The sequence below is a fragment of the Pseudophryne corroboree genome, chromosome 3 (genome assembly GCF_028390025.1).
Source record: "Pseudophryne corroboree isolate aPseCor3 chromosome 3, aPseCor3.hap2, whole genome shotgun sequence".
NCBI lineage: Eukaryota > Metazoa > Chordata > Amphibia > Anura > Myobatrachidae > Pseudophryne > Pseudophryne corroboree.
Window position 1 is genome coordinate 519,554,391 of NC_086446.1, and position 13,929 is coordinate 519,568,319.

Sequence of the window (13,929 nt, forward strand, 5' to 3'; positions counted from 1 at the left end):
ATAAACCTCTGCATGGCAAAAAGACTATATACATGTACAGGTGGGCTCTGTACATGTATATAAAAGAGCCCCCGCCATATTTTACTAAGTTTGAGCGGGACAGAAGCCCGCCGCCGAGGAGGCGGGGCTTCTCCCTCAGCACTCACCAGCGCCATTTTCTCTCCACAGCACTGCTGAGAGGAAGCTCCTCGGACTCTCCCCTGCTTACACACGGTGAAAGGGTGCTTAAAAGAGAGGGGGGGGGGGGGGGCACATAATTGGCGGTTTACATATTATACAGCGCTGCTGGGGAAAAACATTTTGTGTTGGTCTCCAGGGTTATTGCGCTGGGGTGTGTGCTGGCATACTCTCTCTCTGTCTCTCCAAAAAGGTGTGTGAAGTGTGTCGGTACGCGTGTGTCGACATGTTTGACGAGGAAGGCTCGCTTAATGTGGAGGGGGAGTGCTTGAATGTCAGGTCGCCGTCGGCATCGCCGACACCGGAATGGGTGGATATGCTGAATGTCTTGAATGCAAATGTCAATCTATTGCATAAAAGATTAGACAAGGCAGAAGCTAGGGATCAGTCAGGTAGCCAGTCCATGCCTGTCCCTGGGGCGCCAGGTCCTTCGGGGTCTCAGAAGCGCACCATATCCTAGATCGATGACACAGATACCGACTCTAGTGTCGACTATGAAGATGCAAAATTACAGCCGAAGGTGGCTAAGGGTATAGGGTACATGATTATTGCCATTAAAGAGGTTTTGCATATTACTGAGGAACCCCCTGTCCCTGACACGAGGGTACACATGTATAAAGGGAAAAAGCCTGAAGTCACTTTTCCATCCTCATTTGAATTAAGTGACTTGTGCGAAAAGGCTTGGGAATCTCCGGATAGGAGACCACAAGTTCCCAAAAGGATTCTCATGGCGTATCCTTTTCCACAAACTGATAGGATACGCTGGGAATCTTCGCCAAAAGTTGACAAGGCGCTGACACGTTTGTCCAAAAAGGTGGCACTGCCTTCTCAGGATACCGGCTTCCCTCAAGGAACCTGCTGATCGCAGGCAGGAAATTACCTTAAAGCACATTTACAATCATTCCGGTACTATTGCTCGACCGGCTATGGCGTCGGCCTGGGTTTGTAGTGCGGTTGTGGCATGGGCAGATTCCTTATCTACGGAAATTGACACCTTAGATAGGGACGCCATTCAAATGACCATAGAGCATATCAGAGATGCTGCCTTGTATATGAGGGATGCTCAGAAAGTCATTTGTTTACTAAGCTCCAGAATAAATGCTATGTCTATTTCTGCTAGGCGGCTCTTGTGGACCCGACAGTGGACGGGAGATGCCGATTCAAAGCGGCATATGGAGTCCTTGCCTTACAGAGGGGTGGAGTTGTTTGGAGACGGCCTCTCGGATCTCGTCTCTACGGCTACGGCCGGTAAGTCAAATTTCTTACCTTATGTCCCCCCGCAGCATACAAAAAAGGCACCTCATTATCAAATGCAGACCTTTTCGTTCCAATAAAAACAAGAAGGTACGTGGATCATCCTTTGTTGCCAGAGGGAAAGGCAGGGGAAAAAAGCTGCACACAGCTAGTCCCCAAGAGCAGAAGTCCTCCCCTGCGTCTGCAAAGTCCACCGCATGACGCTGGGGCTTTCTGAGGGGAGGCAGATCTGGTGGGGGCTCGTCTTCGGTTTTTCAGCCACGTCTGGGTTCACTCGCAGGTGGATCCCTGGGCATTAGAGATTGTTTCTCAGGGATACAGGCTGGAATTCGAAGACTTGCCTCCTCGCCGATTTTTCAAACCGACTCTGCCGGCTTCCCCGTCAGAGAGGGAGCTAGTGTTGGCAGCAATCCAAAAATTGTATATTCAACAGGTGATTGTCACAGTTCCTCATCTCCAGCAAAGAGAGATTATTCAACCCTGTTTGTGGTCCCGAAACTGGACGATTCGGTCAGACCCATTTTAAACCTGAAATCTCTGAACCTGTACTTGAAGAGGTTCAAGTTCAAAATGTAATCACTCAGGGCGGTCATCGCCAGCCTGGAGAGGGGGGATTGGATGGTGTCCCTGGACATGCTTACCTTCATGTTCCGATATTCCCCCCGCATCAGGCGTTCCTGAGATTTGCAGTGCAGGACTGTCACTACCAATTTCAGACGTTGCCGTTTGGGCTTTCCACGGCCCCGAGAATTTTCACCAAGGTAATGGCGGAAATGATGGTGCTCCTGCGCAGACAGGGGGTCACAATTATCCCATACTTGGACGATCTCCTCATAAAGGCGAGATCTTGGGAGAGGTTGCTGGACAGCGTGTCTCTGTCCATGAAGACGTTGCAGATACACGGCTGGATTCTCAATATACCGAAGTCCCAGCTAGTCCCTACAACGCGTCTGACCTTTTTGGGGCTGATTCTAGACACAGACCAGAAAAAAGTTTTTCTTCCGATCGAAAAGCTTCAGGAACTCATAGCCATGGTCAGGAACCTATTAAAACCAAAGAAGGTTTCAGTGCATCATTGCACGCGGGTCCTGGGGAAGATGGTGGCTTCCTACGAGGCCATCCCTTTCGGCAGGTTCCATGCGAGGACTTTTCAATGGGACCTCTTGGACAAGTGGTCCGGGTCCCGTTTACAAATGCATCAAAGGATCACCCTGTCTCCCAGGACTAGGGTATCTCTCCTGTGGTGGCTGAACAGTGCTTACCTACTAGAAGGTCGCAGGTTCGGCATTCAGGACTGGGTCCTGGTGACCACGGACGCAAGCCTCAGAGGCTGGGGAGCAGTGACACTGGGAAGAAATTTCCAAGGTCTCTGGAAACCTAGAGTCTTGTCTCCACATCAACGTCCTGGAGTTGAGGGCCATATACAACGCCCTGCGTCAAGCGGAGGAATTGCTTCGGAGAAAACCGGTTCTGATTCAGTCAGACAATGTCACGGCAGTGGCTCATATAAACCGCCAAGGCAACACAAGGAGCAGAATGGCCATGGCAGAAGCGACTAGGATTCTACGGTGGGAGGAAGGCCATGTAAGCGCGCTGTCAGCGGTGTTCATCCCGGGGATGGACAACTGGGAGGCGGACTTCCTCAGCAGGCACGACCTGCATCCGGGAGAGTGGGGACTTCATCAAGAAGTCTTCGCACAGATCACGGATCGTTGGGGACTGCCTCAAATCGACATGATGGCATCCCGTCTCAACAAAAGCTAAAGCGGTATTGCGCCAGGTCAAGGGACCCTCAGGCGGTAGCGGTAGACGCTCTGGTGACACCTTGGGTGTTCAGATCGGTCTATGTGTTTCCTCCTCTTCCTCTCATACCCAAGGTGTTGAGAATAATACGAAGAAGCAGGGTCAGAACAATACTCATTGTTCCGGATTGGCCACGGAGGACTCTGTATCCGGAGCTGCAAGAGTTGCTCGCAGGGGATCCGTGGCCTCTTCCTCTAAGGCAGGACTTGCTGCGGCAGGGGCCCTGTCTGTTCCAAGACTTACCGCGGCTGCGTTTGACGGCATGGCGGTTGAACGCCGGATCCTAGCGGAAAAAGGGATTCCGGAGGAAGTCATTCCTACCCTGATCAAGGCTAGGAAAGACGTGACGTTAAAACATTATCACCGTATATGGCGGAAATATGTTTCTTGGTGTGAGGCCAGAGCTGCTCCTACGGAGGAGTTCCATTTGGGCCGTCTACTTCACTTCCTTCAAACAGGAGTGACCTTGGGCCTAAAATTAGGGTCCATAAAGGTCCAGATTTCGGCTTTATCCATTTTCTTTCAAAGAGAATTGGCCTCTATTCCTGAAGTACAGAATTTTGTGAAGGGAGTGCTGCATATTCAGCCTCCCTTTGTGCCTCCGGTGGCACCTTGGGATCTTAACGTGGTGTTACGTTTCCTCAAGTCACCTTGGTTTGAACCACTCAAAACTGTGGAGTTGAAATACCTCACGTGGAAAGTGGTCATGTTGGCGTTAGCTTCGGCAAGACGTGTTTCCGAATTGGCGGCTTTATCACATAAAAGCCCATACTTGGTTTTTCACGTGGATAGGGCAGAGTTGAGGACTCGCCCTCACTTTCTGCCAAAAGTGGTCTCATCTTTTCATGTGAACCAACCTATTGTCGTGCCTGTGGCTACACGGGACTTGGAGGATTCAGAGTCCCTGGATGTAGTCAGGGCTTTGAAGATTTATGTGACCAGAACGGCTAGAATCAGGAAGACTGAAGCTTTGTTCGTTCTGTATGCGGCCAACAAGGTTGGCGCTCCTGCTTCAAAGCAGACTATTGCTCGCTGGATCTGTAACACGATTCAGCAGGCGCATTCTACGGCAGGATTGCCGTTACCGAAATCGGTTAAGGCACACTCCACTAGGAAAGTGGGCTCTTCTTGGGGGGCTGCCCGAGGGGTCTCGGCATTACAGTTGTGCCGAGCAGCTACTTGGTCGGGGACAAACACCTTTGCAAAGTTCTATAAGTTTGATACCCTGGGGTAAATTTACTAAGGTCCCGATTTTGACCGAGATGCCGTGTTTTCATCAAAGTGTCATCTCGGTAATTTACTAAACTCAAATCACGGCAGTGATGAGGGCATTCGTAATATTTGGAAGTCCTAGGAAAAAAATCACGAATGAATACACCATCGGTCAAAACGCGGCTGTTTAAGTATGAATCTCGGTCATTTACTAAAAAGTGCAAAGCAAAAAAAAACAAAACACTGCCGTGAAAAATTACAACTCGTAAAGTGCTTAAAAAAAACAGACCTGCTTTTTTTATTCGTGATTGGATAGGCATGCACGGATCCATGAGATCCGTGCATGTATATCAGTGGGAAGGGGTGGGAAAGTGATTATTTTCTCTAAAAAAAATTGCGTGGGGGCCCCCCTCCTAAGCATAACCAGCCTCGGCTCTTTGAGCCGATCCTGGTTGCAGAAATATGGGGGAAAAAATGACAGGGGTTCCCCCATATTTAAGCAACCAGCATCGGGCTCTGCGCCTGGGCCTGGTTCCAAAAATACGGGGGACAAAAAGAGTAGGGGTCCCCCGTATTTTTAAAACCAGCACCGGGCTCCACTAGCTGGACAGATAATGCCACAGCCGGGGGTCACTTTTATATAGTGCCCTGCGGCCGTGGCATCAAAAATCCAACTAGTCACCCCTGGCCGGGGTACCCTGGGGGAGTGGGGACCCCTTCAATCAAGGGGTCCCCCCCCCAGCCACCCAAGGGCCAGGGGTGAAGCCCGAGGCTGTCGTCCCCCCCATCCAATGGGCTGCGGATGGGGGGGCTGATAGCCTTTTGTGATAATGAAAAGATATTGTTTTTAGTAGCAGTACTACAAGGCCCAGCAAGCCTCCCCCGCATGCTGGTACTTGGAGAACCACAAGTACCAGCATGCGGCTGAAAAACAGGCCCGCTGGTACCTGTAGTACTATTACTAAAAAAATACCCAAAAAAAGACAAGACACACACACCGTGAAAGTAAAGATTTATTACATACATACATACTTACCTTATGTTCACACGCAGGTCGGTCCTCTTCTCCAGTAGAATCCAAGGGGTACCTGTTGAATAAATTCTACTCACCAGATCCAGGGTCCCAGGGTCCGCGGGGCACCCATTTGTAATCCAGGTACTTGAATAAAATAACAAAACGGAGAGCCGAGCCACGCACTGAAAGGGGCCCCATGTTTTCACATGGGACTCCTTTCCCCGAATGCCAGAAACCCACTCTGACTTCTGTCTAAGTGGGTTTCTTCAGCCAATCAGGGAGCGCTATGTTGTAGCACCCTCCTGATCGGCTGTGTGCTCCTGTACTGTATGACAGGCGGCACACGGCAGTGTTACAATGTAGCGCCTATGCGCTCCATTGTAACCAATGGTGGGAACTTTCTGCCCTGCGGTTGACCTAAAGTGACGTCACCGCTGAGCAGAAAGTTCCCACCATTGGTTACAATGGAGCGCATAGGCGCTATATTGTAACACTGCCGTGTGCCGCCTGTCATACAGTACAGGAGCACACAGCCGATCAGGAGAGTGCTACAACGTGGCGCTCCCTGATTGGCTGAAGAAACCCACTTAGACAGAAGTCAGAGTGGGTTTCTGGCATTCGGGGAAAGGAGTCCCATGTGAAAACATGGGGCCCCTTTCAGTTTGTGGCTCGGGTATCCGTTTTGTTATTTTATTCAAGTACCTGGATTACAAATGGTTGCCCCGAGGACCCTGGGACCCGGGATCTGGTGAGTAGAATTTATTCAACAGGTACCCCTTGGATTCTACTGGAGAAGAGGACCGACCTGCGTGTGAACATAAGGTAAGTATGTATGTATGTATGTTTGTGTGCATGTATGTAATAAATTTTTACTTTCACGGTGTGTGTCTTGTCTTTTTTTGGGTATTTTTTTAGTAGTAGTAATACAGGTACCAGCGGGCCCGTTTTTCCGCTGCATGCTGGTACTTGTGGTTCTCCAAGTACCAGCATGCGGGGGAGGCTTGCTGGGCCTTGTAGTACTGCTACTAAAAACAATATCTTTTCATTATCACAAAAGGCTATCAGCCCCCCCCATCCGCAGCCCATTGGATGGGGGGGGGACAGCCTCGGGCTTCACCCCTGGCCCTTGGGTGGCTGGGGGGGGGGACCCCTTGATTGAAGGGGTCCCCACTCCCCCAGGGTACCCCGGCCAGGGGTGACTAGTTGGATATTTGATGCCACGGCCGCAGGGCACTATATAAAAGTGACCCCCGGCTGTGGCATTATCTGTCCAGCTAGTGGAGCCCGGTGCTGGTTTTAAAAATACGGGGGACCCCTACTCTTTTTGTCCCCCGTATTTTTGGAACCAGGACCAGGCGCAGAGCCCGATGCTGGTTGCTTAAATATGGGGGAACCCCTGTCAATTTTTTTCCCATATTTCTGCAACCAGGATCGGCTCAAAGAGCCCGAGGCTGGTTATGCTTAGGAGGGGGGACCCCACGCAATTTTTTTAAAAGTTTTACAGTGTTTATTTAAAAAAAAAAAAAAAAAAAAATGAACCCCAGCACGGATCACACAGATCCGGCCGAGATTCATTGTGATAAAGTCGGCAGTGTTTTGCTAATCACTGCCGTAAAAAACGGGAAAAAAACACGAATGACATCGACATCGGAACAAATGAAAAATCCGAATACGACAGCTTAGTAAATTAGGCGTAATAAATTCAAAAAGTTGCAGTTTTACACTTTCGATGTCATTCGTGATTGAACTTTGACCTTTTTCCGAAAATTACGAATGTTAGTAAATTTACCCCCCTGGCTGAGGAGGACCTCCTGTTTGCTCAATCGGTGCTGCAGAGTCATCCGCACTCTCCCGCCCGTTTGGGAGCTTTGGTATAATCCCCATGGTCCTTACGGAGTCCCAGCATCCTCAAGGACGTTAGAGAAAATAAGATTTTACTTACCGGTAAATCTATTTCTCGTAGTCCGTAGAGGATGCTGGGCGCCCGTCCCATGTGCGGACTTCTTCTGCAAGACTTGTATATAGTTATTGCTTACATAAGGGTTATGTTATAGTTTTCCGGTGGAACCGTGGCTATGTTGTTCATACTGTTAACTGGGTAAGTTTATCACAAGTTATACGGTGTGATTGGTGTGGCTGGTATGGATCTCGCCCTTAGATTTACAAAAATCCTTCCACGTACTGTCCATCTCCTCTGGGCACAGTTTCCCTAACTGAGGTCTGGAGGAGGGGCATAGAGGGAGGAGCCAGTGCACACCCAGAGTCCAGAGCTTTCTTAGAGTGCCCTATATCCTGCGGAGCCCGTCTATTCCCCATGGTCCTTACGGAGTCCCAGCATCCTCTACGGACTACGAGAAATAGATTTACCAGTAAGTAAAATCTTATTTTTTTTCCCCTCCAGGTCTTTATCTGTACATGTAATAAAACTGTAAGGGTTGTGCCTGTACATAGCTATTTTATTTATTTATTTTTTGAGACATATACTATAAGGGACTGTTTATGAACTATGGAGACAAAATGTTTTTTTTTTCCTGAATTTTTGTCTCTACGTGCCGGCATCCCGCAAAAATTACTGGATGGATTTGGATGGAGTTTTCACGATTGCATAGCTTAGTGACCTAGAAGGACATCAGGGAGAGGAGCAATAAAGGAAAAAAAACAAAAACAGGCGCTTGACACTCTGCTCATGCATGCTGCCGGCTCTTTCAGCCCAAAATGACTATATGTGTGTGTGTACTAGAAAGATATCAGCGCCACGGATGCAGTATCTTATATGTTAACACTAGGATGGGAACACTGCAAAAATGTATAAGAAAAAACTGCCTGATAAGTTGGCACTCCCTACAGTCTACCCGGGTGTCAGCTCGTTACCTCAAATAAATATAGGTATTGGTACAGTTACCTATGAAAGTGGTTATGTGGACAAAAAATGAGGTAGTAAAGAGCGACCAATGGTGCCGAATAATGTTAAAAAGCAGAGTAATAGTATAAAAAATGTGTACAAATTTATTGCAAATGGAACGCACTAATACAAAACTGGTTGTAAAAACATACTTTGTGGTGAGGTTACTCTTTGATCTAACCTCACCACAAAGTTAAGCTACTTGATTCCTCTTCTTTTTTTATCCTTATGAACGTTATTTTATTCTTTTTGTGTTTTTTAATTTTTAAAGTATTTTTTTTATCTTCTGTGCTAAAATGATACTCCAGAGTTTTTAGGGAATATATATGTTTTTATGCTCCTTTCTTCTTGATTTTTTTATGAGTCATATATGTTTTTATATGAGCTTGTATGTTTTTACAACCAGTTTTGTATTAGTGCGTTCCATTTGCAATAAATTTGTACACATTTTTTATACTATTACTCTGCTTTTTAACATTATTCGGCACCATTGGTCGCTCTTTACTACCTCATTTTTTGTCCACATATATATATATATATATATATATATATATATATATATATATATATATATATATGTATGTATATGTGTGTGTAATATATATATATATATAATGTATGTGTACATATGTATGTATGTGTACATATATGTGTGTGTGTGTATATATATATATATATATATATACATACATACATACATACGTACATACGTGTGTGTAAATATATATATATATATATATATATATATATTACTGTATATCTAATACATAAAAATGAAAATTTGTCCTTCTGTCTTTCTATACAATTCCAGAGTTTACAAGCGAAGATCGTGAAATTTCACATACGAGCGTATTAAAACAAGGCGGAGCCAACTAAAACAATTTGAAATCCCTAGCACCCCTAGGGGGGCAGACAGCAGCACAGAGTATATCAGGAGACAGCATAACTCTGGAATTGCTGGAGCAATGTACTAAAAATTGGTACACACATGCCTTACAAGCTGGGAACAAACACTGTGGAGGGAAGACACCCCTAGCACTCCTAGGGGTGAGGCAGCAGCACAGAGTATTTCAGCAGACAGCATAAGTCTGGAATGTCTGCAGCAATTTGCAACAAACTTGCTACACATGTGACTTACACTCTGGGAACAAACACTGTAGGGGGTCAGACAACCCTAGCATCCCTAGGGGTGGGACAGCAGCACAGAGTATTTCAGCAGACAGCATAACTCTGGAATGCCTGGACCAATTTATAACAAACTTGGTACACATATGACTTACAAGCTGGGAACAAACACTGTGGGGGTTAGACACCCCTAGCACCCCTAGGGGTGAGGCAGCAGCACAGACTATATCAGGACATGTATGATATGTCGGTGATGACAGGGCTCCATGTGACAGGGCCAGTGACATGATGTGAGGAGGGGAATGCAGGTAGCACAAACACACACACACAGTTATTTAGTGGAAGTAGCATGGTCCCCCAGCAGCACAGAGTATATCAGGAGATACATAATGTGCTGCGCTATATAAGAAACTAAAAAAAATCGATAATTTCACAGGGGCACTGACATGATGTGAGGAGGGGAATAGAGGCAGCAGGATGCCATATACTGAGAGTTGTATAGTGGGAAGAGCAGGGTCCCTTGGGGGACCAAAAAGGGGTCCGGCCACTACACAAAGTGCGTCAGGGAAGCAAGATATGCCTATATACTAGATCTCCAACCAACGTAAATTACCATCCTCATTCCGTAGCGAAGCACGGGTATTCAGCTATCCACAATGTTATTTATACTGTGTGTTCAATATTTAAATTTATATTTGTAAATAGACATTCTAAAAATCCCGGGCAATGCCGGGTACTCCAGCTAGTGTGTATGTATATGTGTGTGTGTATGTATGTGTGTGTGTATATATATATATATGACAAAGGATGAGGTGGTAGAGAGCGACCAAAGGTGCCGAATAAATGCTAAAAGCAGAGTGATGATATAGAAAATGTGTACAAATTTATTGCAGTGGGACGCACTATACAAAACTGGTTATAAAAACATACAAGCTCATATAAAAAAGATATATATATGACCCATACAAAAAAACAAAATTAAAAAGATTATTAAAATTTAAAAAAGAAAAGAAAAGAGCATGGTGACATAAAACCATATGTATTACTTAAAAAACTTTGAAGTATCACTTTAGCACTGAAGGTAAAAAATACTTAAAAAGTTTAAAAAGCACAAAAAGAATAAGAAGGCGTTCAAAAGGATGTAAAAGAGGAATCGAATAGCTTAACTTTGTGGTGAGGTTAGACCAAAGAGTAGCACCCAACGCGTTTCGTCCTATCTGGACTTCATCAAGGGGTGATTTGAGACTAGAGACAGACCATACTTATATACCCAAACTAAAAGGAAGTGATGTACGCATCACTTCCTGTGATCAATTAACATGACTATTCAGATATTGCCCAAAGTATGTATTGCACAGCATGTAAGTTACAATTATTAATTAGAGCTTTGGAGAAGAAAAAACGGGTGAGAAACCATAAAAGAAACAGCTAAAATCCATAAACGACGCTCAGAGCCGCGGACTTCCGGTCCGGGCTCTGCGTGACGTCATATCCGCCCCACATCCGGTATCCGGCGCATCGTACTGCGCATGCGTTGGTCCTGTGCGGCGGACAGTACTGTGTTGTTGTTATCCTCTCGGACGGTTGCCTGGTTACCCGGCGGACATGTTATGTGAAGGTTAAACATCACTTTCTTGCGGCAGCCATATTACTGGAGTCTGAATGCACAGCGGACATTCTTAAGTAGGATGACACATTCCTGCGGCGGACATACTTTAAGAGTCTGAGTAAACAGAATATTGTCTGTATGTCAATTGGATCCAAAAACTTGGTCGTCTCCAGATCGGATATAAAACAGAGGAAGGATATATTCAGAAAAAATGGTCAATAGATACAAATACAAAAGACGCAGTTATTTCATTAAGACTATGGTATTAAGGGATTTAGGATCTAATATTTAATGGTAGAATTGTGCTCATAAATAGACCAACATGAGACAGTTATAAGTGGGAGAGATAAAGTCCTATGTACATATATAATATACATTGCTTATAAAAGGTAAATATAATAGAAAGGTAGTCCACAATTAAGGGTACAATCTCTGGTGATACACTGGAACGAATAGAATAGTTTTCATATTATAAAGACATCATTTATGAATTGTTAAGTATACACAATTTTTCCACTATGCATTTACAACACCCGGTCTTCCAAGTGGGTCTCCCATCCTTGTACTAGCCGAGCCCAGCCTTGCTTAGCTTCCAAGTTCGGACGGCATTGGGCGTCTCCAGGCTGGTATGATAGTAATAGTAATGTGGAAACGTGAGGAGAGACCTTTAGTGTATACAGCAGGCTGATGACGAGAAATAATCGCTTTTTTTAAAATTATGGTTTCGTTAGAGCAAGGACCAGGACAAGGACAGAATGTAGAAAAAACAGAGAGGCAACATGTATCAAAAAAGGGGGTTGAGATCGGAATATCCCTGGGATTCAGGTTTAATTTTTTACAGCACCTAGTCTCCCCTGGAGGTCACCCATCCAGGTACTGGCCAGGCCCAACACTGCTTCGCTTCCAAGATCGGCCGGAATTGGGCATGTCCAGTGTGGTATGACTGTAATGAGGAAGCAGAGGGTCACTGTAGAACAAGGACAAAGGGGGGGACTGGGGAGGGAATGCGGGGAGAGTGGGACCGAGGATGTATATAAAGGAGGGATGGCTTACGTTACAAGAAGGGTGCTATCTCGTATCCTTCGTTGAAGCCATCTGGGTGGAGAGTATTCAATTCATAAATCCAGAACATTTCCCTTCTGGAGAGGAGGTTGGAAAGGTCTCCTCCTCTTTCTCCCAACGATACCAGTTCGATACCTTTAAAAGTTAATGTCTCTGGATCCGAATTGTGGTATTGATGGAAATGTCTCGATACTGCATGTGTGAGGACTTTGTTCTTTATATTCCTAATGTGTTCTTGGATGCGAAGTTTCAGGATTCTTTTGGTTTTGCCAATATACTTCAGACCGCAAGGACATTCCAGAAGATAGATTACAGATGGTGTGTTACAATTAATAAACTGTTTGATTCGGTATTTCTTCTTAATGTTGGTGTTGTTGAAGGATTTTCTGTTATGATGAAGGTACTTGCAAATGTTGCACTTCCCACACTTAAAACTGCCCACACATTTCGGCATGGGGTTCCTAGTTTCAGGGTTTCTTAGCATGCTGGGTGCCACCAGGTCCTTCAAGCTTTGTGATTTTCGAAACACTAGTTTGGGTTTTTTGGTAAGGTAATCTTTTAAAATAGGGTCCATTAATAAGATGTGCCAGTGTTTTTTGAGTGATTGTTTAATAAATTTCTCATGCCTGCTGTATGTCGTGATGAACTTGACATTATCTTCCCTATTTTCCTTGGGTTTGTATTTCAGAAGTTCGCCTCTTTCCAATTCTTTGGTTCTAGCCATAGCTCCTTCCAGGAGTTGTGCAGGGTACCCCTTTTCCTTGAATCTCTCCTTGTAAACTTCCAGTTGCTGATCTCTTTCTTCATTTCTCTTACAGTTACGTGCTATTCTGTTAAACTGAGAGAATGGGATGTTGTCTTTCCACTGTTGCCGGTGATTACTCTTGTAGTGCACGTAGCTATTCATGTCTACCTTCTTGATGAAGTTGCTCGTGATGATTTCACTACCTGAGTGTGTCAGGACCAGGTCCAGAAATTCAATTCTTTCGGTGTCCTCCACTGCTGTGAAGCTGAGATTCATGCTGTTTGCCGAGATATGTGTTAAAAACTCTTTAAAAACCTGTTGATCTCCTTCCCATACAATCAAAATGTCATCAATGTATAGTTTATAAAAAATTATGTTGTGTTGGTACGGATTGTTTGTGAAAATATATTTGTTCTCCCATTGTCCCATAAAAAGATTCGCGAAGCTAGGTGCAAAAATAGTCCCCATAGCTGTGCCACAGATCTGGAGATAAAATCCATCTAAAAACTTAAAATAATTATGTTTTAAAATGAAGAGCATAATTTCGCACAGGAAAACTCTGTGATCCTCTGCGATTAGATGGTCCTTGCTGAGGAATTCGTTGCAGGCTTCAATCCCTTTATCATGTTCTATGCAAGTGTATAAAGATTGCACATCTATTGTGACCCATCTATATGGATGGGAGACCCACTTGGAAGACCGGGTGTTGTAAATGCATAGTGGAAAAATTGTGTATACTTAACAATTCATAAATGATGTCTTTATAATATGAAAACTATTCTATTCGTTCCAGTGTATCACCAGAGATTGTACCCTTAATTGTGGACTACCTTTCTATTATATTTACCTTTTATAAGCAATGTATATTATATATGTACATAGGACTTTATCTCTCCCACTTATAACTGTCTCATGTTGGTCTATTTATGAGCACAATTCTACCATTAAATATTAGATCCTAAATCCCTTAATACCATAGTCTTAATGAAATAACTGCGTCTTTTGTATTTGTATCTATTGACCAT

The 13,929-nt window shown here is 44.8% G+C and overlaps 1 protein-coding gene and 2 pseudogenes across 8 annotated transcripts in view; 1 reads left to right on the forward strand and 2 right to left on the reverse strand.

The window, feature by feature from the left end:
* Nucleotides 1-13,929, forward strand: part of BAIAP2 (BAR/IMD domain containing adaptor protein 2) — a 455,453-nt gene that overhangs the window by 367,055 nt on the left and 74,469 nt on the right. The window lies entirely within an intron of this gene.
* On the reverse strand, nucleotides 11,619-11,737 carry LOC134898213 (5S ribosomal RNA; annotated as a pseudogene).
* LOC134895939 (5S ribosomal RNA) lies at nucleotides 11,930-12,048 on the reverse strand (annotated as a pseudogene).